General features: G+C 42.7%; 1 long non-coding RNA gene across 1 annotated transcript in view; it reads right to left on the bottom strand.

Moving 5' to 3' along the window:
- LOC130295600 (uncharacterized) overlaps positions 1 to 23,250 on the bottom strand; it is a 34,965-nt gene extending 11,715 nt beyond the window's left edge. The window contains exon 1 of the long non-coding RNA XR_008848934.1: positions 23,136 to 23,250. This is a non-coding gene — a long non-coding RNA (uncharacterized LOC130295600). The remainder of the gene's footprint in view (positions 1 to 23,135) is intronic.
- Positions 23,251 to 25,423: the final 2,173 nt, after the last annotated feature.

Below are 25,423 nucleotides of genomic sequence, written 5' to 3'. Positions count from 1 at the left end.
ACATATGTGGTATTGCCGCGTGCAGAAATGTCCGAATTATAAAAATATATTTTTAATTAAACCGCACGGTCAATTGTGTGTGTGCAAAAAAATTCCAAAGTCCAAAATAGCGTATTTTTGATCACTTTTTATATCATGAAAAAATTAATAAAAAGCGATCAAAAAGTAAGATCAATACAAAAATTGTACCCCTAAAAACTTCAGATCACGGCGCAAAAAATTAGCTGTCATATCGCCCGTATGCAGAAAAATAAAAAAGTTATAGGGGTCAGAATATGACAATTTTAAACGTATAAATTTTCCTGAATTTAGTTATGATTTTTTCCAGAAGTACCACAAAATCCAACCTATATAAGTAGGGTATCATTTTAATCGTATGGACTTACAGAATAAAGATAAGGTGTCATTTTTACTGAAATATGCACTGCGTAGAAATGGAAGACCCCAAATTTACAAAATGGCGTAAGGAGGAAAAAACTAAAGTGTAAAAATGGAAAAACGCTCAGCCTCAAGGGGTTAATGTACCATATATCAGTTAATTAACACTAACGCATAGCATATAGTTACTAGTTACGCAACACAAATTATCAGCTATAGTTACATAAGCACCGTATGACCACTATAGGAACAATAATGCACCATATGACATCTCTGGAAACGTAAATACAGTATCAGCTATATTAACACAAAGCCCAGTATATCAGCTATACCAACACGAGCACAGTACATCAGCTATGGTATCAACGGCTGGTACTGTATACCGGATATAATAACGTGAAGCACGGTATGAGTTCAGGTAACGCATGCCATCGGAACTAATGTAGCATAAATGTCATAGTCATGTATGTGCAACGTGACAGCTCAAGAAAGGTATATGTAATTTTATGCGTAATGTGCCTGCTATAGGAACATTTGCGTAGTGTAAACGTTATGGGTTAAATGACTCATGTTCAATGAGAAACATAAGAGTAACATGACAGCGCTGATCATGAAAAACGTGACCATAAGCCATGAAGACATTACTGTAAGAAACATATGTGGTTCACATTGAAGGAAGATGTACGCATGTTACACTGCTAGGGAAGCATATTCATGTACACTGAGTAGGAACCTGATACATACACTGTGTGGAAGGTAAGCATGGTATGCTGTGTGGGACATTAGCATGGAACACTATGTGGAAGGTAAACGTGGTATACTGTGTGGGACATAAGCATGGAACACTATGTGGAAGGTAAGAAACATCCACTGATGTAGCAGGTGGGCGCACAGTATATTCTATGGTGACATAACCCGAACGTGACTACGTGTATGTAATAATAAAGTATACAAGTTATATATGGTGACATAAAACATTATAGTAGTCATATGGTGTATTTACGATAAGGGACATAAACACTGTGACATATAACAGTATACTGACAGCAACTTACATGGTATGTATATGTGATTGTGACAGTGTGGCAAGGAAAGGGTGTATTTCTTTAGGTAACCCTGGAGAAACCTCCACCTGTGGCCTAATTAATGAGGTAGCAGAAAGGGGAAGTGTGTTTAAAAGGAAGTCATACAGAATAATCTGGACTCTCCCCAGAAGACGGCAAGGTGGCTTTGGGGGGAGACAGGGGTCCTGGTGAGGAACACACAGCCCAAGCTGTGAGTGGCTGGCTCTAAGTGTTGCAAACGCTGTGTGTGAACAATGAGTAGAAGGTTGCAGGAGGCATAAGTTTAACTGGCCGGGAAAAGCCTACCTGTTGGTAGTCAGGGCATGCTGGATTGTTTAGTTAGTGACTAGACGGTCTAGGGTTTTGTTTGTTCCTTTCTTATGCTTTTATTTATCCTGCAACCTGTGTAATGAAGCTGGCGAGGGGCCGGACTTGCATAAAGTACTGTTGTTTGCCTGCTGATTGAAGTGGAAACATGTCCTGTGACAGTGTCAAGGAAGATCCCAGAGCTATCCCCAGGGAGAAATCCTTACAATTGGTAGAGGATGCGGGCAGCACATTGCTAAGAGCAACCAATGTTCGAGCTGTAATGAAATTGTTGCCAGGAGCAACCCACCCTGCATGTTACAAGTCGGACAAGCCCAGCTGTGGAGTACAAGAGCAGGACTGAGCCTGTGGTGAAAGCGTTGCTAGGGGCAAAGGATCGCGTCAAGCAAGTGAGCGCTCTCTCAGCTAAAGAGACGGCGGACGGGCCACCTGCACAGCAGCAAACCGTGTTGTTTGTTTCGCAAAGATGGGTCGACGTCGAAATGCCGTTGCTTGGATCAACCAACGTGGACAGCAACCGGTTGTCACCAAGATGGATGCTATAGTGAGCACCTTGATGAACTTGGCTACAGTTCAGCAAAAGGACGACTTCACACCTGATGATTATCTGGTCATGAGGCCAGAAAATATGGATGTGAGGATCGGTGAGTTGATGGTGGGTGGTATCCCACTGTATGTGGAACTGGACTGTCGCCAGGCTGTATCCAGATTCATGCCGGACCCTGTCATAGTGTCTATACAGGCAGTTATTTGGGGTTGTAAAACTGTTAATGTCTGTATTTTACCCCCTATGGTACTGTGAGTCACAAGGTTGTAACAGAGCCCTCTTTGTAGTATGATGTAGTACTGGGGACAGATTTTCCATTTTTTCAGCAATTATGGGAAGACTGTCAGGTGACTAGAGCGGGTACACCTGATAGGCTCACAACACTTGACTTGCACCACCCACTAGTTTAGAGTTACTCAACAGAGGTTGAGGATAGGGAGTGTCAGCAGTCACTAGATATGTCAGATAAGGGTCTGCCAGACTGCTGGGAGAGCTAAAGAACAGACTGCGAGTCAAGTCCAAGAGGATCCAGAGACTCAAGTGAAAAGTGTGCCTCTGACTGAAACAGAATCTTCAGTAAAACCAGAAACGGATCAGGTACAGGAACATGGGTTCCATCCGCAAGCTCAAGATGAGCCCAAGATGGGGCTAGAATTGCACGGTCATCTGGAAGAGGTGACCAGAAAAGAAGCTACAGAGATGTCTGTGGATAAGGCAGAAGTACTGAAGAGAGAACACTTTGAGTCAGGTGCTGTGCTCACTGTCATAGACAGAGTCCTGAGTGAAGGAGATGTGATGTCTGGACCAGAGATGGATCGTGACCAGGAAGGTCGAACCTCTGGACCAGATGTTGTTGTTGCAGACCCAGGAGCTCTTGAAGTTTCTGCGAGTGAGTGGAGAGACAGTGGTGAAGTGAAGGAGAAGTCTACCAGAGAGCAAAGAAACAGTCCAGAGAGACTGTCCGGGGACTACCCGCAGGCCCAAGGGGCCAAGATCCTTGCACAGGGGACGACAAGCCATAAAGGAGGAGAAGGGATGAAACGAATTGGCTTGAAAGAGCAGGAAGCAAAGTTTCAGCTGCAGAAAAATTAGTTTGCGGCTCTGCAGGATGAACGGTCCCACTGCCAGGATCTTGTGACCAACAAAGAGAGAGAATTTGAGAGTCTAGCCAAGCAGGTCTCATTCAAGGATGGAGAAGGAAATGTCCTGTGTGAGGCATATCTGGCTCTACAAAATGATCAAAGGCTAGGTTGGTAGCCATGGAAGAGCTGGAAAAGGAGAAAGTAGTAGTGGCTCATAAGGTGCAGAGCCTGGAGGTGCAGAACAAAACGCACCTTAAGTCTCACGCAGCTACCTTGGATGCACTGGGAACGCAGCTCTCTGAACAAGAGGCTCAGCTAAAAGTCTATGAGCAGAAAGTGTCCAAGATGGCGCAGCTGAATAAAGACAATAAGCAGATGAGAGAATAAGTGCTGTCCCTGGAGGATGCTGTCAAAAATTTGACAGAATTTCTGGAAAGTGAGAAGGTGAACTCTGCTAAGCTCAAGAGTGAGCAGCAGGAACATTTGAAGCTACTGGAGACTGAGATGCTTTCTCTAAAAGTGGCAAAGTCTGAGCAATGGACCATGAGAGAAAGCCATATGAGAAGTCCTCTGAAGTTGAGACTGAGGTGAAACCCTAGGAAAGGTCCTCTGAAGCTACAGAGATATGGACATTGGATGGTGGAAATGCTGAAGCAGAGAAGTTCTCTGAGGCAGAAGTTAAACCAGAGATAACTGCAGAAGTCCTGCAAATGGGTGATACAAGCTTGGTTGGCCACCAGCAAAGTTCGGGCGATGGCCGTATCAGTGACAGAAGAAGACAAAGGCCTCGAGCATCTGCCTTGTCCACACCTAGTGTCCAGAACACTGCACAGACCAAAGTGAAGAACCTGGCATTGGAAAGGTGTGACATGAATAGAGCCTTTTACAAGGAATTTGTCAAAGGTGACCAAAAGTCTTGTGCTTAGCAGCTGGTGAACGTGCGAATGAAAGAAGGGTGCACCATTGAAGTGGTGCATATAAAATCTGCTGAAGAAGTAAGCCAAGTGCCTCAAAACCTGTTGGACAAAGTTGTTCGAGGAAAAGGAAAGGCAGTTGGACTCTGCCTTTTTAATGCAAGTGCTCCTTCCTGGTGGTCTCAACAGAGGGGGGGGGGGGGGGGGGGATGTGTGACAGTGTGGCAAGAAAAGGGTGTGGAAAGGAAAATGGAACCCAACACTGATTGAGTTAAACCTGGAGATTCAGCAGCCTATGCTGCTCTGTCAGCCCAACCACATCCTCCTGGTGCAGTCATATGTATGAGCCACAGCTGTGACCTCCTGACTTTACAGTGACCTATTACAAGTGATCTCTGCAGGCAGACTAAGAGATTGAGGCAGGAAAGAATTAACCTCAGGCTGAAATATGCAAATTACCTCAGAACCAGCAGCCAGGGCTATAGTCCTGGAGACTGCACAGCTACATGTGTTTATTGAACGAGGGTCCATACTGACCAGACAGCATATTATAGGAGTGAGATGTAGCTGCTTCAAAGCCTTAAGCATGAAAAGTACCATGACACATTACCGTACTCCCTGCATCATAGTTAAGCTAGCAAACAGTGCCTCTCTGCAATGTATGCAATCAAACCTCCCGCTAAGACACAGCATCCGGTGCAATGACGTCTTGCATGCTGCCGAGTCCGACAGCACCTGTATGGATCAGGTGGGTATATAAAGACCCCACTCTCCCATGCCCCCAGTGCTGCCCCATAGCCCACGCCCCTACCCCGATCACAGATTGCATTGTTTGGTTTTCCGATTTCTTGTGATTTCTTAAAGGATTGAGCAGAGTGTTAGAGTAGCATGCCGTGCGATGTATAGCTTAGAGATCCTTTGCTGTGTATCATACTGTTATGCTTCGTGTGATGGTAATTCACATGGACAGTGAATGGGAACAAAGCACAAACACTGACTGTAACTAACTAACTAACTATCCCTGAATCTTTCCCTGATCTATCCCAGAGCACTGAACCTGATACCAGATATCACTGACCTTCATTGACCCAGAAAATATCTGTAATAAAAACTCTGAAGCAGGATAAGTAACAGACACTTAGATACAGATACATGGCTACTCAGGAATGGATCAGTGGGTCATACAGGGAAGATTGTAGTGCAGGCCAGCTGGGAGAAGTAGCCTCCTTAGGAATTACGATGGTCATGTCACGTGGCAGTGTTCTCCAGATACTTGTGTAATGTGGAAACAATTAGAAACTTTGCTAAATATTCTCCAATCCAATTACAATACTTACAGTCTGTTTAGCACAGGGTAGTGTGTTACATGTTTTTAAATAGATGAGTGAATATTTGGACACTGGCCCTTAAAGAGTTTGTTTGTGGGAGATATACTGATCGGAAAATCTCCAATGTGCAGTTGTAGATGAGATAATGGAACAGTCCAATTAGATTGTCTCTGTTGCAAAGGTCCTATACAGATTGGCTTACTGTACAGATACCTGTACTTTACTCACACATTTGCTTCAAGATAATCTACATGCAAGGGGTATGCTGAAGAACTGTGACATGTTTAGCCACACAGTGCTAACTCTGAGATAATGAAGGGATAATTGTGCACAGAGGAGTCCTTGTTCAGCTCCTCCTCTGGCTAGTAGAAACTCTTCTTGGAACTGAAACTTGAAGCAAAAATGTAGACTAAAGACGACTTTAACTGGACCAAGAGGAAACACTCTAGACTGGGTGTAGGTCTGTCTTGCCGGAGCAGAGCTAAGAGAAATGTTGCTCTGGCCTTAGCCAGACTGAGAATTACTTGTTTTTTAGGTCCAGTGTTCTGGGGAGAGAGGGTTTGACAAGGAGCTCTTTTCACAGCCTTTCTGGATACTTCTACATAGAAGCTTAGTCGGGGAGCATGCCATGTCACCAATTTAAAAAATCATCTAATACAAGGCATGCAAACAATACCTTAATACCCATATGGCAATGAAATACACAAAACAGTTTTGCAAGTCACCTCACAGTAACTAATACTGGAGACAGGAGTACATTTTTTTTAGCCACACTTCAACTTCACATATATTGTAGCTGGGATACTGCACGAGAACTGGACTTACTAGGAACAAAACTAGGATCGAGCAAGGTACTAGAGAAATTCAAGGAATACTGGTTATAATGCACAGAGCATAAACTATAACAGGCATAGGCAACCTTCGGCACTGCAGATGTTTTTTTTTGGACTACATCTCCCATGATGCTCTTACAGCCAAAATGCTGACAAAGCATCACGGGAGATGTATCCAAAACATCTGCAGTGCCGAAGGTTGCCTATGCCTGGACTATAATCTTCACCACACTGCAAAAGCCAGGGCTCTTTAGAGAGAGCCTAACCAATCAGAAACTGCACTCTAAATATGCTCAGCAGCTGAGCAGTCACGATCAGCTGATCCAGAGTAGATCAGTAATCTAATAGATGGGAAACAGCAGGGTGATTCTTGCTGTTTAAAACAAATATTTTTAGAACTTTCGCAGTCCTGAATATGTTGTTTTATTGAATAATATTGATACTAATCGTTATTTATTTTCATGTTTTCTAAACCATTTCTAAATCCATAATATATATAGACGCCATAAAATAATATCATACTGTAGTTACCATAGACTTTGAAAGTCTTCTGCAGGTTGCTAAACTTTTTGCTTACTTAGTAGAAATTATATATCAGCAAAAAAATGAAAGTTGAGCAGGGTTTAGCCGATAATTTAATAAGCGCCAGCTCCTTGTTAATAACCTATTAAAATGCTTTGGGGGAAGTAGTCATCCATTTTTCATTATTCTCCAAGGCAGGCATTACAAAACCCATGTGTATAGTCAGGAAAAGGTCTTTCAGTGATCCTGCCAAAATGTTGCTTCTAATGCTTGCTCTTGCCAGCCAAACCTGGCTTGGCAAGCAATACGTTATTGCACCAATGTATGCTTAATATGATTTATTGCTATTGGCTGACCCGTCGATGATACATTAATACATCAACAGATCAACAGCTATCCGCCCGTGAGTGTCCCATGATGTGATGTATTTGTTTATATGAACTGAGAAGGTCATTTGGCTGATGAGTTTATAACTCAACATTGTCGTCTTGCAAAACTAACTCTGAGATAAAAATGCAAAGTGAACATTTAGAGTACGAAATACAATGCTATGGTACATTAGTGTCATTAAAAAGAAAAAAACATCCAAAATGTACAAGCTGTCATATTCACGTATTCAATATATCTGTTCTGGATTCCCTTGTTTTATTTCCATTTACATCCCTATCGGGTAAAAGGGTCACGTTACTATAGGCCGATCCGATCAGTTGTAATCCTTGGGAAATCCAGGCAGTATGGTTTCAATTTCCCTACAGTACCACCACAGGAGGAATTAAAGGAGTACTGTGCCCCTATACATCTTATCCCCTATCCAAAGGATAGGGGATAAGATGTCTGATCGCGGGAGTCCCCTGCTGCACCGCAATCTCCCTGCTGCACCCGGCATTTGTCTAGAACGTAGGGTTCAGCGCCAGAGACTGGTGATGTCACGGCTGTGCCCTACTCATGACGTCACAGCCACGCCCCCTCAATGCAAGTCTATGGGAGGGGGCACGCCCCCTCCCATAGACTTGCATTGAGGGGGCATGGCTGTGACGTCACGAGCGAGGCGTAACCATGACGTCACGATCCTCCGCCCCGCATTGCCAGTCATCTGGATTCACTCCGTGCACCAGATATCTGGGGTGCTGCAGCCGAGATCAGACATCTTATCCCCTATACTTTGGATAGGGGATGTCTAGGGGCGGATTACCCCTTTAAGCATTACACAGTGCCCATTCGAATCCACATGCTGTCTATGAAATGAAGACAGGTCCTCCGGAATAAGACGCACTCTTGGTAACCGCACTAGGCTCTGGCCAAGAGATGAAGAACTTCAACAGAGGATTCCACCTGTATAAACTTTGTTTTCTATCATAGGGTATGTAAAATGTATTTTATAAATTGTGTAACCCATTTAAAGGAGTATATATAGTAGCCCCCATCCCAGCCACCTCTGAGATGAATAGAAGATGAATATAACATCTCTAAAATAGGCTCAGTAGTCATGGAGCAATCCTAGTCAGCTGTATGCAGAACATGGTCACATTATCTAGTAAACTTAACGTTATCTCTGAATGCACTTACTCGAAAGAAGGGGTCTTCATCTGGCCAGCTACAGATTTTTGCTGTAGTGGTGGAGGCTGGCTTGCCCCTGTAGTCCACTGGGTAATTGACCTATTCCTATATTTGTTGCTTTTATCTGGATGTTACCTCCTTTCCCTGTTTCTATACACCATCACTTTTTTAGGCACTATGCACTTTACTCCTATTAATGGTGATAACTATTGGGAAAGTAGTACATCCTAAATATAAGCTTTTACATTTTGGTCACATTGCATAGCCGGTCTCCATTTTGTTCCGTCTTCATCAGTTGTACTCTCATGTATTATTTTTACGTGTTTTTAAATGTATGTCCTTTGAGCATTCATGTCTAATAAAAATTATGTTATCATTTGATCTATACGCTTTTGTTTTTCCTTGTTTATTTCTGATTTGAATCAGCGTGGATCTGTTATGTACGGGGGAATTGTTGTATTGTGTATTTACAGTTTTTTCTGTGTGCTGTCAAGCCCTTTGACTAAACTTCTCCTGAAAGCTCCCTTTTTTTACTTGTAGTGGACAGTGGACACCCTTTCAGTGTGGAATAGGCTAGGTGAAACTTTTGGCCTCTCTCTCTGGTTCTCCTTGTGGTCTTGACTTGGTCGCTGATGCAGGGTCTTCTCGGGGGTGTGAGTGAGGTAGTTTGGAGACTTGTGCATTGGATCCCATATCAATGATGTTGAATTTACTGCGGCATGATCCAGATGGCACATACATGGGTATCCATACTGCTAACTGAACCAGGACCTTGAGCAAGCGGCAATCGTTTTTTTCTGTGTGCCTTCAGTCCCTTTGACTGTAGACACTCTGTCAGTGTGAAATAGACAGGGTGACAGACTTGGCCTCTCTCACTGGTTCTCTTTGTGCTCTGGCCATTAAAGGGGACCTTACTCTAGTGTAACCTCATCACATGTGTAGTGCATTAACACTATGAATGGAGTGTGTGTCGTCTGTAGACGACACTCGCTCCTTACTGAGCGAGACAGGGTCCCATTCTGGAGATTGTTGGGACAGACCCCTCAGCTACTTATCCCCTATCGTGTAAATAGGGGATAAGTAAACTTTGGCTGCAGTACTCCTTTTAACCTTATAATTAGCAGATCATTGGCATTATAACAGTTCCAAAACTATGACACATGCACAGTACAGGGTGCTGATGTAAAAAAAAAAAAAAAGAATTGCGCCCTATCTATTCTCTAAAAGCCGTGCAGAAGTTCATTATACTAAACAGTCTGTTTATCACTAACTTATTGGTAAAAGAGTCAAAGTGACTGACACTGATGACTCTATTTGGCCAAAGGTCCATGTTTGCCTTTTTGAGACCAGGTTGACAACCCATTAACGCAAACGACAAGCGCCGAGCCCCCAGAGCCCTTATTACTTGCACCGTAATCAATTTGCACTGTAATTAAGGCTTTTAGACACTAGATGGCAAAGTTGGAAAAGTAACACAGTCTACCAGCTCTGCAAAACGCAAAATAATAATAAAAAAAAGATAAATAAATAAATAAAACCAAAAATTCTTTGGGTAGTGGGCATCACAGCCTCGATGGGGTCAAGCAATAAAGATGACTGGCAGCGGCTGGGCGTGTCATCCTAGTGAACACTGTATAATTGCTACAATAATTTGTACGTGACAACAAGATTAATTCCGAATCTGCAGCAGCCAAATGTCCCTGGCTTCTCTCCTTCTCTGGGAGGGCAGCGAGCGCGCGGGTGTGTTGTTGTGCGCCGTGTTTGGAGTCAGCACAATTTGCAGAGATTCAGTGAGCAAAAAAAAAAGCACGGAAAGCACAAAACTGGCCTCCCTGATCAAAAGTACATTAGCAGCTTGTAAGGATTTCAAAGCAAAGGGGAGCTAAGTGTCTAAAACATTAAAGGACTACACAACTGTCTAAATGCAGGTGAGTGAGGTTGGGAGTGTTTTCTCTAGCTGGAAACGGGAAGGTAACTTTTTTATTTTTTTCCCCCAGGCTCGGAACATACAGCAGATGTCATGTGGACGGCAGTATTTTCGGTCTGGTTACAGCACTGCGGTATAGTGGAGGCAAGAATACAGAAAGCACAAAATACCTAACCATATCTATGTTTTCTGTGGAAATTTGTTGACAGCTGCCTAGTGCGACATTGATAAAGACACACCGTGTATATTGTGTACATCTGGACATTGCCTGGCAGAGCTGTATATTGGGAACTTAACCAATTGGATGACATGTGCCGCACATGTACAGCCGCCTGGGTCTTAGTGCAGCGCACTATACATGTAGTGTACATTGTGCAGTATCTCTATGAAGCGAGTGCGTGAGTTGTGGTCACCTCATGGAAGGTGAGTGACGGCTGCTATCAGCAGCCGCCACTCACAGTCAATGGGTGACATCAGCAATCACGCCATTAATGGGCCATTAACGGGTTAACTGCTGATATCAGTCATTGGCTGTGAGTGTAAATCTAACAGTAAGGTCACTTACCTGAATATACAGGTATATTGTGTGGGTGACCCTGTTTCTTACCATTTTTACCAGGTGAAAATCGGTGCAGCCGTTCAGGAGATATCCATCATGTTAATAATATGATAAAATACCTCTTTCTGTGCCATGGAGGCTGTTGTTTGTGCAATGCTTTCTCCCTCCCACTAAGGCTGATAACTTAATAAATATTAAACCCCTCTTCCAAGTACGGCCATGAAGGGGGCAGAGTTATCAGCAAAAAGGTCAAAATTGTTTTAACAGAGCATAGGTGTAACAAATCAATGTAACAAATCAATTGTAATTAGATTTCATATACTGAACAATGCAATGCAATAGCATTGCATTGTTCAGTATATGAAATCTAATTACAATTTTTAAAGGGGTACTCCGGAGAATTATTATTATTATTATTATTAATAATTTATTTTTTTTCCAAAATTAATTGGTACTAGGTATTTGTAAATGACTTCTTTTTAAAAATCTTAAACCATCCAGTACTTATCAGCTGCTGTATGCTCCAGAAGAAGTTGTGTAGTTCTTTCAAGTCTGACCACAGTGCTCTCTGCTGCCACATTTGTCCATGTCAGGAACTGTCCAGAGTAGGACCAAATCCCCATAGCAAAACTATCCTGCTCCAGACAATTACCTGACATGGACAGAGGTGTCAGCGGAGAGCCCTCTTTCTAATTAAAAAGACAACATGACTTCCTCCAGGGAATACAGCTGGTGATAAGTACTGGAAGGATTAAGGTTTTTTAAATAAAAGTAATCTGCAAATCTGTATAACTTTCACCAGTTGATTTTCCCCTCCGGAGTACCCCTTTAAGTTCTTCTTAAAAAGTATAAATATTCAAACCATTCATTTTTTCCTATTGTTAAATAAAATAAATTAGCAAACATATTAGGTGCGGAATTGTCTGACATATTAAAATATAACATTATTGATCCCTTACGGGGAATGGCGTAAATGAAAAACAAAACAAAAAAGTAGATTTTTGTTCACAACATACATCAGTAAAAATATTCATAAAGATTGAAATGTCCCATCTAAACTAATAAGGTACCAATAAAAAAAAACTACAGATCATAGCAAAAAATTTACCCCTTAAACAGCCCCATAGACAGAAAAAAAAAGTTGTAGGACAATTTTAGGCACACTCTTTTTGAAAAAAAAATGTACACTTTTTTTTAAGTGGTAAAATAAAATAAAACCTATTTAAAAATGCATATCGTAATCGTATTGACTCACAAAATAAAGATAACAGGTCAGTTTTACTGTAAAGGGCACTGCGTAAAAACAAAACCCTGCAAACGGTGCAAAATTGCTTTTTTTTACCTACCCCCAAATAATATTTATTTGGTTGTGCCATACATTTTATAGTACAATGAAAAGAGTGATTGAAGTACAATTGGTCCTGCAAAAAACAAGCCCTCATATGGGTCTGTGGATCTAATATAAAAGAGTTAAAGGGGTACTCTGCTGCTCAGCATTTGGAACAAACTGTTCTGAATGCTGGAGATGGTGCCTGGAGCTGGTGACATCATAGCCCCACCCCTTCATGATGTCACACCCCACCCCCTCAATGCAAGTCTATGGGAGGGAGTGTGACGGCTGTCATGCCCCCTCCCATAGACTTGCATTGAGGGGGCGGGGCGTGATATCATGAGGGGGCAGGGCTATGATGTCATGGGCTGCCGGCGCCGACTGCAGTGTTTGGAACACTTTGTTCCAAACGCTGAGCAGTGGAGTACCTCTTTAAGAATTTGAAATGCAGAGGTAAAAAAAAAAAATGCAACAATAAAAACTGGCTGTGTCTTTAAGGAGTTAAAGGGACTGTGTAATTTAAAAATATATCCATGTATCCATATACAATCTTCATACTGGATACTGGATCATACATTTAACTGATACTTTCTGTTACTTATTTTTCCGCTTTGCTGTGTATACTCAGATAGAATTATCAGAGTCATCTCATGATCATTAAGAGATTTAATGACACGTGACAGAAATATAGGTAAGGCTGTATGGGCAATTCCATAAAAAAATTTACCCAATGTGATAAGACACTTATCCTCTATCCTGTGCATAGGGGATACGTTTTTTCAAAACCAGAGTACCTCTTTAAATCCCATTCGCATTCAACAAAAGGGGTTGTGCAAGATTACAGCCTGTCCACTGGTTGTGTCCGGTATGCTGTAGTGAATGGGGCAGAGATGCAATACCAAACACAATCTGCAGATAAAAGTGGCACTGCTTCTGTTTTTGAAATAAAAAGCAGCCATAGTTTCATTATCTTGGAAAACCTTTTACAGAAAAAGCACATGCACCCCACTAAGCTGTCAAAATGGAAAAGGTTTTCTTTTTTTCTTTTTTTAAAGTTTTTAAACTGTTTCTAAATATACAAGGTGTTTCTCCCTACATACATCTTTGTAATAATAGGACAACATGAATTGTATTATATACTCCCATAACTTTTCTTTCTCCAAAAAAATAAAAGCTATACTGTACATAGTCAAAGTATTTCAATGCCATAATAACCCACAGTGCAAACGTACATAAAGATATATGTAACAGTTATTAATGCAAACATTCTAAAGTGTCTGTAGTTTATGTAAAGAATAAACTATGATATAAAGAACAAGATTTCTTATCTTAATTACATGGGGCACAATGGTCATACAGTATGTGACATCTGTATTTATCTGTATTTATAGGAATGCATCTTGTTACTATATCTGTAGGTCATCACATGTATTTACTGAGCCTCAGTTCTTGCTGCATTGTGATTCATTTACAGCATTGCTGTGATACTGCCCATTCAGAGTCTGCCGAATACATGCTGCACTGTGTATGACCGGTAGAATTGCTATGCGTCCCCTGCCTGTCATAGCTTTACAATGGATGGTGAGGATAAACTAGATAGATAGATAGATATGACATAGATAGATATGACATAGATAGATATGAGATAGATAAATAGATAGATATGAGATAGATAGATAGATGATAGATAAATAGATAGATATGAGATAGATAGATGATAGATAAATAGATAGATATGAGATAGATAGATAGATAGATATGAGATAGATAGATGATAGATAGATAGCTATATAGATATGAGATAGATAGATATGAGATAAATAGATAGATAGATAGATATGAGATAGATATATAGATAGATATGAGATAGATAGATAGATAGATAGATAGATATGAGATAGATAGATAGATAGATAGATAGATATGAGATAGATGGATAGATAAATAGATATGAGATAGATAAATATGAGATAGATAGATATGAGATAGATAGTTATGATTATATAGATATGAGATAGATAGATAGATATGTGATGTCCCAGTACAGGTACACGGTCCTGTACTACCTGTAGGCCCTGTCAGGTTGAGTCCATCCGTGACCTGGGGGCTCCCCAGCAGGGACTCCCCTGTTGTCTCCCTGTTGGTTTAATAAATGTGTGTATGTTCCTTTATGCTTAGACAGGATCCCTATGTCTAGATAGAATACAGGACCTGTGGGAGGTCTCAAGGACCTGTGTGTAAGTTGTCACATGTTCTGCAGTTACATGATTTGTTGTCACATGTTCTCCCAGAGAGCACCAGCTTTAACCTACGACCCACAGCTTGACCAATGGGCTTTAGTCCAGCCCCCCACTATATAAAGGGGCGGCCATTACAGTTTCTCTCAGATTCCATCTCTCTTAGACCCTACCATCTGATCTGAGAACAATTCTTTGATTCTTTGCTGAAGCAGCTAACAGAGATCTCAGGACAAGTGATCAGCATCTGGAGTACCCCCTACAAGTCTCTCCAGTAAGTCTACAAGTCTATGTCTGCTGTTACTACATCTAGTCAAGTCAAGTCTAATTTCAAGTCAAAGTCAAGTTAATTACAAGTATTGGTCCAGCAAGCTGCGAGGTCCTCTGGGTCCTGGCCACCTCTCTGGGAATTCTGGCCATAGCCATAGATAATTACATCTGTCTTCTATTCAGTAAAGCCTCCGTTTACCCATAACTGGTTGTGGACTCTTTATTCACTACTAGCCCGTGGGATAGCGGAGAATCTGGGCATGTGGTGTTCCGGAACCCGAAAACCACACTTGCGTCACAAACACATAGGGGTTAATACCATCCGACCCCCGGATTAATAACATCTGATCCCAACACTCATCACTGCAACACCCATGGTCCCGGCATACACCGGTGGTTACCACATATAGATATGAGATAGATAGATATGAGATACAAAGACATGAGATAGATAGATAGATAGATAGATAGATATGAGATACAAAGACATGAGATAGATAGATAGATATGAGATAGAGAGATATGAGATAGATAGATAGATATGAGATAGATAGATATAGATAGATAGATATGAGATACAAAGACATGAGATAGATAGATATGAGATAAAAAGGTAGATAGATAGATATGAGATAGATAGATATGAGATAGATAGATATGAGATAGATAGATAGATAGATAGAAATGAGATAAAAAGGTAGATAGATAGATATGAGATAGATAGATAGACATGAGATGGATAGATAGATAGTTATGAGATAGATGGATAGATATGAGATAGATAGATATGAGATAGATAGATATGAGATAGATAGATAGATAGATAGATAGATAGATATGAGATAGATAGATATAGATAGATATGAGATAGATAGATATAGATAGATAGATAGATAAACAGGAGAATACAGCAGAATATCCTGCCTAGCAGCGTGCACCTGTATGCCCGGTCCATGCAGTAGTTTGGTATCAGTATGTGTTGGCCAACTTATCCTTTTTGTGTAGATAGATAAAAGTAATGTTGGCTAATAAAATCCTCTCATATTACTGTGCCTATATTTGCCATAAATTGTTTTATAAATTGAAGACCTGACAGTCAGATCTGAAGTTGTACGGCTATTAACCCCTCACGGGGCAGCTCCATCATGTAATTTTCTAAAATATCCGCATGATACGAAAAAAAAAATCAGAAAAATGGCAAAGCTGCTGCGGCACTGACGCCAGCCCTTCACCCAGCACAGCAGAGTCTTCCGCACTGGAAGCCATAGGGAGCAGTATACCGTATACCTGGATCCCATCCCTCCCTCCCCCCAGCAGTGTGCAGGCTGCGGCGCGGTATAGGCAGCATGCTGCGTCTACACATGGATGTGCCGTGCACGGAGACTGCGTACGAATCATCTGTGATGTCGGGAATTAAAGCCACGTTGCTCGATCTAATAAGGTTTAATGAAATATGATTGGATCACACAGTGTTAATTATGCGCGTTTTGTGTTTACACGTCGGCGACCGGTGCCGGCTCTGTCAGACGGCAGGCGACTCAATATCGCTGTGGAGGAAATGGCCGCGTTTCATTTCATTAGAAACGGATCATGCATTTTAAAAAAAGAATTAGCATAGATTTGGGAAGATCTACACGATCTGGCAGCACTTGACTTTCGCTTGACTTTGCCAAAAGCAACTCAAGAAAAAAAATAAAAAATCTCTATATTGCAGCAATGGAGAGCGCAGCTGATGTTTATTTTTCTCGTTTAATGTCAATCTTGCTAATCTGAGATAAAGAAAACCACAGGTAATTTCTTGCAGTAACAGTGCCACTCCCACTGATGGTCTCGTCTAGTATTGCAGATCGGCCCCATTTGAGTAAAATGCCAAAACATCTGACATAATTTAGGCTTTGTGTCCGACATGTTCAGGGCCGGCTCCACCTATAGGCAAAATAGGCAGCCGCCTAGAGCGCCCTCTTGATGGGGCTGCCATTTTTTCCTCTGCAAGAGACTTATTTCTCCAGGTCCTAATAGCTGCTAAGCTGTCACCCCAGTAGTAAGGAGATTATATGAGGAGGAGGTTTGTTACAGTGTGTCACCCCAGTAGTAAGGTAATTACATGAGGAGGGAGTTTGTTACAGTGTGTCACCCCAGTAGTATGGTGATTACATGAGGAGGAGGTTTGTTACAGTGTGTCACCCCAGTAGTAAGGAGATTACATGAGGAGGAGGTTTGTTACAGTGTGTCACCCCAGTAGTAAGGAGATTACATGAGGAGGAGGTTTGTTACAGTGTGTCACCCCAATAGTAAGAAGATTACATGAGGAGAAGGTTTGTTGCAGTGTGTCACCCCAGTAGTAAGGTGATTACATGAGGAGGGGTTTGTTACAGTGTGTCACCCCAGTAGTAAGGTCAAAGGGAGGAGTCAAGGGGGTGGCAAAAATTCTTTGAGGAGAAGGTTTGTTGCAGTTTGTCACCACAGTAGGAAGGAGATTACATGAGGAGGAGGGTTGTTACAGTGTGTCACCCCAGTAGTAAGGAGATTACATGAGGAGGAGGTTTGTTACAGTGTGTCACCCCAATAGTAAGAAGATTACATGAGGAGAAGGTTTGTTGCAGTTTGTCACCACAGTAGTAAGGAGATTACATGAGGAGGAGGTTTGTTACAGTGTGTCACCCTAGTAGTAAGGAGATTACAGGAGGAGGAGGGTTGTTACAGTGTGTCACCCCAGTAGTGAGGAGATTACATGAGGAGGAGGTTTGTTACAGTGTGTCACCCCAGTAGTAAGGTGATTACATGAGGAGGAGGTTTGTTACAGTGTGTTTATTGCCCTTAGCAACCAACCACCATTTCTAAGAGTGTGTTCTAACAGGTATAAAAACCATCATGGGGGGAGATATTCCAGACGGAGATGCCGGCCAGAGCGGGTGCTGCCAAAATCATCGGCGGTAGAACCATAGACGTCCAGTCCACCGGGGGAATTCCGCCAACTAAATTTCAGCAAGGTGGACAAGGCCTTACAGCGCTGCCTTATAGTAGGATTCTCTCTGTTGCCCATAGCAACCAATCTGAGCTCAGCTTTCACTTTACCAGCCCAATATGAGAAATGAAAGCTGAGCGGTGATTGGTTGCTATGGGCAAAGAAGAGAATTTTACGTTGGGTTCACACTCCCACTGAGATTCTGCTGCTTAGAAGTTCCATAGCGGAATTTCCGACATTCGTTCTTTCAGCAGACTGTTGAGACCCAAATAGCTCCTAGCAGGCTATGACTACCCCTCCCCCTTACTACAATAAATAATTAAATAATAACTGACACAACAACAATTTAATTTCCGTGGGTGGGGATCGGCCACAGCTTTATTTATAAAATTACTTATATAAATAACAATTTAACTGTAACAAAGACACCGATTGGCTTCTTACCAACCCGAGAGGTGCTGCCACATCGTCCTGTGTGGAGGTCTACCCCGGGTTGACCCCGCTTTCACCGTCTTCTTACCGCCAAGCTGTGACTTACAACAAACAGAGATACAAAAAAGGGAGGGAGGGCAAAACTCCGGGTCCTGGGCAGATTGAGGGGGGAAGGGAGGCACCAAAGCTATAAATACCCAGGGGAGGGCCTCTGAAAGCCCGGGAAACTATTCAACCCCTGATTGGTGCACTCCTTCCCCCCCACCCATGGGACATACCACTATAGCCACTGGCAAGTTTTACAGGCGGGGGAGGGGGCTAAAAACCTTGCCTGTATATTTCTTAACCCCTTACTGCTCACCAGTCAGGGGGCAAGCTAGTTATGCACAGCTTGCCCCTCCAGAACCTGACCAGAAAAGCCCAATTTGTCAATAGGATTTTGAACTTCGGTGCTTATGTTGTGCTACACATTTGATGAAAAACATGCTCAGTTTTTAGGACTGCACCTATCTACTGTGAACATTGCCTAAGGGCCCATTCACACTACATAATCATGCACACCACATATACTGTAGACTTTTCATGCTGGTGAAGTGAAAAAAACTGTGACCTTTAGCCAAATGTTACCTGAGCTCAGCATTCTCAGCCCTTCTCTGTGCCGATCACTGTTAGGGTTAGGATTAGGGGTTAAGATTAGGGTTAGGATTTGGGGTTCGGATTAGGGGTTAAGATTAGGGTTAGGATTAGGGTTTAGGATTAGGACTAGGGGTCAGGGTTAGGATTAGGGTTTAGAGTTAGGGGTCAGGGTTAGGATTAGGAGTTAATATTAGGGTTAGGGTTTAGAGTTAGGGGTCAGGGTTAGGATTAGGGGTTAGGTTTAGGGTTAGGATTAGGGGTCAGGGTTAGGATTAGGGATAGGGGCTAGGATTAGTGGTTAGGATTAGGGGTTAGGATTAGGGTTAGGGGTCAGGATTAGGGGTTAGGATTAGGGGTTAGGATTAGGGGTTAGGATTAGGGCTTAAGATTAGGGTTAGGGGTCAGGATTAGGGGTTAGGATTAGGGTTAGGGATCAGGGTTAGGATTAAGGGTTAGGATTATGGGTTAGGATTAGAGTTAAGGGGCAGGGTTAGGATTAGGCGTTAGGATTAGGGGTCAGGTTTAGGATTAGGGTTTAGAGTTAGGGGTCAGGGTTAGGATTAGGAGTTAAGATTAGAGTTAGGGGTTAGAGTTAGGGGTCAGGGTCAGGGTTAGGATTAGGGGTTAGGATTAGGGTTAGGGGTTAGGATTAGTGGTTAGGATTAGATTTAGGGGGCAGGGTTAGGATTAGGGTTTAGGATTAGGGTTAAGATTAGGGATAGGGGTTAGGATTAGGGGTTGAGATTAGAGTTAGAATTAGGGGTTAGGATTAGGGTTGGGGATAGGATTAGTGGTTAGAGTTAGGGGTCAGTGTTAGGATTAGGAGTTAGGGTAATGATTAAGGTTAGGATTAGCGATAGGGGTCAGAATTAGGGATTAGGAAGTAAGAGGAAGCGGGCTGTAAAGCAGAGAAGGGTGTCCCTGTGCGAAGGCTCACATTCCGGTACAGGGACACAGTTTTCTTCATTACACCAGATGTTCCACCGTGGAAATTCTGGATCACAGGCTCTGCCGAATCCGCTCGGAAATGCACTGTCGTCTATGGAGATGGTACATTTCTGAGCAATTTTAGTGACTGATTCAGTCGGCACCCGCTACAGATGGAATCTCCGCCCGGAATATCTCCAGGAGGAAATTCCTTAGTGTAAAACATAGAAAATTCAGCAGGTTGATAACCACAATTAATTTTATCCTATCATAGTCCAGACCAGTGTTTCCCGAACAGGGTGCCTCCAGCTGTGTCAAAACCACAACTCCCAGCATGCCCGGACAGCCTTTGGCTGTCCGGGCATGCTGGGAGTTGTAGTTTTGCCACAGCTGGAGGCCCCCTGGTCAGAAAGCACTGGTCCAGACAGTAAGGTGGAAAGTGAACATGACCTTTGGGATCAAACTACACATAGGAAACAACAGCAGTAACCTTAATATACATATGTCTGCATAGGAGCTGTATACACAAAACGGTCGGGTAGTTTTAAAAGAAATGTTTGCAAAAATCCCCTTTAAAAAAAAAAAAAAAAAAAACTTAACAATTACGTTTTTTTTATGATGCAAAACTAGAATAGTTCTCGAATTGATAGAAATGGGATCCTGGCCAAGGGTGTTACACAAATATTGTTAATGCTAATAGGCAACCAGAACGCTGCGAGGATGAAACTTTAAGCATTTTGCCTAGTAATGAAGCCGAACGGCGGCGACGGTAATGGATGAAGAGATATTTTTGGTTACCGCATTGCAAGCTTAGCGACCTCCAAAGTGTATTTTCCTCTTAATGTTCATCTTTCATTGGAGCGCATGTAAAGCCAGCTGTATGCAATAAGATAACATCGCATTATATACAATAGATACTGTGTATTACCACTTAAAATTAAAGAATAATGTTCCCCAGGGTACTGGTTCCTATCTGCATATTAGTCATTTGGCGGTTTGGTGTCCACGGGGTGTTAGTAAGAATACCTTATCACTTTGTGACGCCAGGGCACCGTTAACCTATTCACGGTTCGAGGTTGGAGACAGCTTCTCCTGGGCCAGACACGGGGAGTAAATGAAAGCACCTACGTCAGATTACGGATAACTGTCTTTACTGAGCTGGGTGCAGATGGTAATACACATAGTCGGCTTTAGGTGAGAGAGGGCAGCGTAACCCCTTGGAAGCCATGTTGCCTTGCTTGGACTTGGTGGTGCTTACACCAAACAGATTAATACTGACTTATGAGACGGTAGATGGAATCCTGGTTGCTAGGGTCCTGCCAAGGTACTGAAGACTGTTCCGCAGAGGCATGAATTTCCTCCTTGCGAGTTATCCTTGCAGGATGACCAGCTGAGAGATTAGATTTGAGCTAGGCCTCTCCTCAAAGCACATGACACGCAGCACACCTGAGCTAAGCTGTTGCTCAGGAGCCAAACTAGGGTGAACTGAAAAACTCCTACCCCCCCACTACATTATACAGCAGAGATTTTAGGGGTTCTCATTGGCAGGCAGGGTCACATGGGGTTCGCTGCTCTCAATTAAAGGTACAGTCACATGGAAAAACATATATACAGATAATAGTAGAATTAATTTAGGAAAATATATTATCTGACATTATAATGTGAGCATAATTAATTTAACAGTACATCCCTTGTGTGGGCCCAACACTGTACGCTACCAAACTGCCCGAGACAGTCCAAAGCCACAGGACAGCTATTGGTGCTGGGTCACCACAGCGGGAAGAGCACCATCTCAGGATTCAAAAACACAACTGACTAGTAAATAGCGCCAGTTGCATAGGGCGTTGGTTCCATTCCTAGTTTTGGTTAAAGGTACTGACCAAAATATGGACCAAAATACACTCAGCCTAAGGGCCCATGCACACTAAGGCAATGTTCACACGGCCGGTTCCGGAAAACACGGGTGGGCATTCCGCACACATGAATTATCTGGCAGGAGCTAGAACCCCTCAGAAATACTCTGTCTCATAGAAGCAGAATCCGCTGAAAGAATAGACATGACTATTTTTTCTGTGGACGCCAGAATCGGGATTTCCGTGACAGGAACATCTGCACGGTGCACAGTGCAGCAGAATCCCATTGAAATCAGTGGGGCTCTGTTGCAGCGGAATTTCCAAGTGGAATATCCTGGTGGAATTACATTCTTAAATTCTGCTGTGTGAACATAGCCTAAGGAAATTCCAAGACGAATCCGCTTGCAGCAGAATCCCATTGATCTTTTTAGGACTGCTGCTCAGTGCACATGTCGAACGTTCCGTAGAAGAACTTCCGATGCGGATCAGGATTTCGTCGAAAGAATGAACATGTTCATTCTTTAGAAGAAATCCACTCAAAAAGTCCATTAGTCATTGGGACTTTGGTTTCCTTCCATTATTTCTGCAGTATATAAGCACTAATTTTGGGTGGAATGGATCCGATGACAAAGTATGGACTTTGGAAAATCACCAGGCATCACACGGACGGCCCATTGTTTGTGTAATTCGCTATTTCCTCTGTGGCGGCACTTCAAGGAAATGTAACACTTCTTTTGGGTTAAAAATTACAGTTGAAGATAAAAGTGACGGGACCATCTAGAAATTGTCCACAGTGGATAATTCCTTTAGTGTAAGTTCACACATGCATATTTTTGCTGCAGATCTGCAGTTAAATATAAGCACGTGTGAACTAACCCTGAAAGGGGTACTCCGGTGGAAAACAATTTTTTTAAATCAAGAGGTGCCAGAAAGTTAAACAGATTTGTAAATGACTTCTATTAAAAAATCTTAATCCTTCCAGTACTTATCAGCTGCTGTATACTAAAGAGGAAATTGTGTAGTTATTTCCAGTCTGACCACAGTGCTCTCTGCTGACACCTCTGTACGTGTCAGTAACTGTCCAGAGCAGCAGACGTTTGCTATGGGGATTTGCTCCTACTCTGGACAGTTCCTGACATGAACAGAGGTGTCAGCAGAGAGCACAGTGGTGAGATTGGAATGAAAAAAAAAAAAAAAAAGAACTTCCTCTGTAGTATACAGCAGCTGATAAGTACCGGAAGGATTAAGATTTTTAAATAGAAGTAATTTACAAATCTGTTCAACTTTCTGGCTACAGTTGATTAAAAATAAAATAGTTTTCCACTGGAGTACCCCTTTAAGCCCTCTGTACAGACAAGGTCCATCCTTTTGACAGCCATTCATTCTGCAACCATTTGAGGCTACCACTGACCACAACTTGGAATCATAAGAACATAACAAACCTAACCTGCATGGCCAATGCTTTGACTCCTTAAAGGGGTACTCCCCTCCCAGACGTCTTATCCACTATCCGCTGCTGGGAACCCCCGGGATCTCGGCTGCAGCACCCCGCTGTAATTACTGAACAGAGCAAACTCGCTCCGTGCGTAATGACGGGCGATACAGGGGCCGGAGCATTGTGACATGACGGCTCCGCCCCTTGTGACATCACGGCTCTCTCCCCTTAATGCAAGTCTATGGGAGGAGGCGTGACAGTCCCCACGGCCCCTCCCATAAACTTGTATTGAGGTGCAAGTCCGTGACGTCACAAGGAGGCGGAGCCGTGACATCACAATGCTCCGGCCCCTGTATTGCCCGTCATTACGCACAGAGCAAGTTTGCTCTGTGCAGTAATTACAGTGGGGTGCTGCAGCCAAGATCCCGGGGGTCCCCAGCAGCGGGACCCCTGGGATCAGAACTTTGATCAGTCCTTTGGATAGTGGACAAGATGTCTAGGGGCGGAGTACCCCTTTAAGCATAGAATAAGAAACACACATTCTGGAAAAGGGCACTCTTAACAGTCTAGTGCAGTGTTTCCCAGCCATGGTGCCTCAAGCTATTGTAAAACTACAGCATGCCCGGATAGCTTGGGAGTTATAGTTCTACAACAGCTAGGAGCACCCTGGTTGGGAAACACTGGTCTAGGAAACTAGAATAGTGATCCAATAAAGCTATCTGTACTGTGAGGATAAAGCCAATACGGACATTTCTACTAGTGTTGAGCGGCATAGGCCATATTCGAATTCGCGAATATTCGCGAATATATGGACGAATATTCGCCATATATTCGCGAATATTCGCATATTCGTTATATCCTCGTTTTATTTTCGCATATACGAAAATTCGCGCATGCGAAAATTCGCATATGTGAAAATTAGCATATGCTAATTTTCGCATATGTGAATTTACGTACGCCAGTCTCACACAGTAGTATTACAGCCTTCTTTACACCACACAAGCTGGAAGCAGAGAGGGGTGATCACTGTGATGTGTACTGTGAAGAAAAAAAAAAACAAACAAAAAAAAAACGAATATTCGTAATTACGAATATATAGCGCTATATTCGCAAAATTCGCGAATTCGCGAATATGCGATATTCGCGAATAATATTCGATTTGCGAATATTCGCGAGCAACACTAATTTCTATCAAAACAGTAGTTAGTCGCAGAGGTAAGACTATGCTCACATCTTGGTACATGAACACATTTGGTGTATTGGGAAATCCACTGATTCATATGGCAAATATATCCATAGGCTATACAATGAGATACAGCCGAGCCTTCAGTCTGAGCTATATATCAGGGAAAACTCCCGATGTGCACCTCCAAGGAAAGGCTCTGAGATGACGTGAAGCACAACCAAGATCAGTAAAATATAGGTCAGAACATCCAACGATGCATTATGTAAGTATTAGTCATTATGGGTGAAGAGAAGGTTAACCAACCCTTCGGGATGACCAACCTGGGCTCAAATCCTAATGTGTATCCAATCCAAATAACTACATAATACATCAAAGCTGAACAAGTAGAAGAGAGAGAATTTAGAAAAAAAATTCTATTGTGAAAATTGAATATTAAAAATATTTAAAGCGCTGATCAGAATTCATTAGGAGTCATCTGTCAGCGAGGACCGGTGAAGCTTGAATGAACTTGTTACCGTAGCCTCATGAAGATCATTACAGCGAGAAGGCTCTTACGAGGAATGGTCATGATTCATTAGCCGAGTCACATATATTTTATTTTATGAAAAAAAGTAACATAGTATTATGTTAAAGTGCGTCCGTCAGGGGAAGGTTGTCTTTCATTACCAAATTCATTAGATTTACAAATAAACTCAACAATGGAGTCAGAAAAATAAACCGAGGCCAAGGAGAATTCTCTGCATAAGTGATTACCCTTAAAGGGGTACTCTGCCCCTAGACATCTTATCCCCTATCCAAGGCATAGTGGATAAGATGTCTGACAGTGGGGGGTCCAGCCACTGGGGACCCCCACGATCTCCCTGCTGCACCTGGTGTTCGTTTAGAGCATCAGGTACAGCACCGGAAGCTCATGATGTCACGGACACGCCCCGCTCATGACGCCATGGCCATGCCCCCTCCCATAGACTTGCATTGAGGGGGCGTGGCCGTGATGTCACAAGCGGGGCATGACTGTGAAGTCACGAGCCTTCACCCAGCATCACCAGTCATTCGGCATGGAGCGAAGTTCACTCTGTGCACCGGATGTCTGGGGTGCCGCAGTAGAGATTCCCCC

Source organism: Hyla sarda, chromosome 11 (genome assembly GCF_029499605.1).
Source record: "Hyla sarda isolate aHylSar1 chromosome 11, aHylSar1.hap1, whole genome shotgun sequence".
NCBI classification, from domain to species: Eukaryota; Metazoa; Chordata; class Amphibia; order Anura; family Hylidae; genus Hyla; species Hyla sarda.
This window is presented reverse-complemented; position numbering and strand designations above follow the sequence as displayed.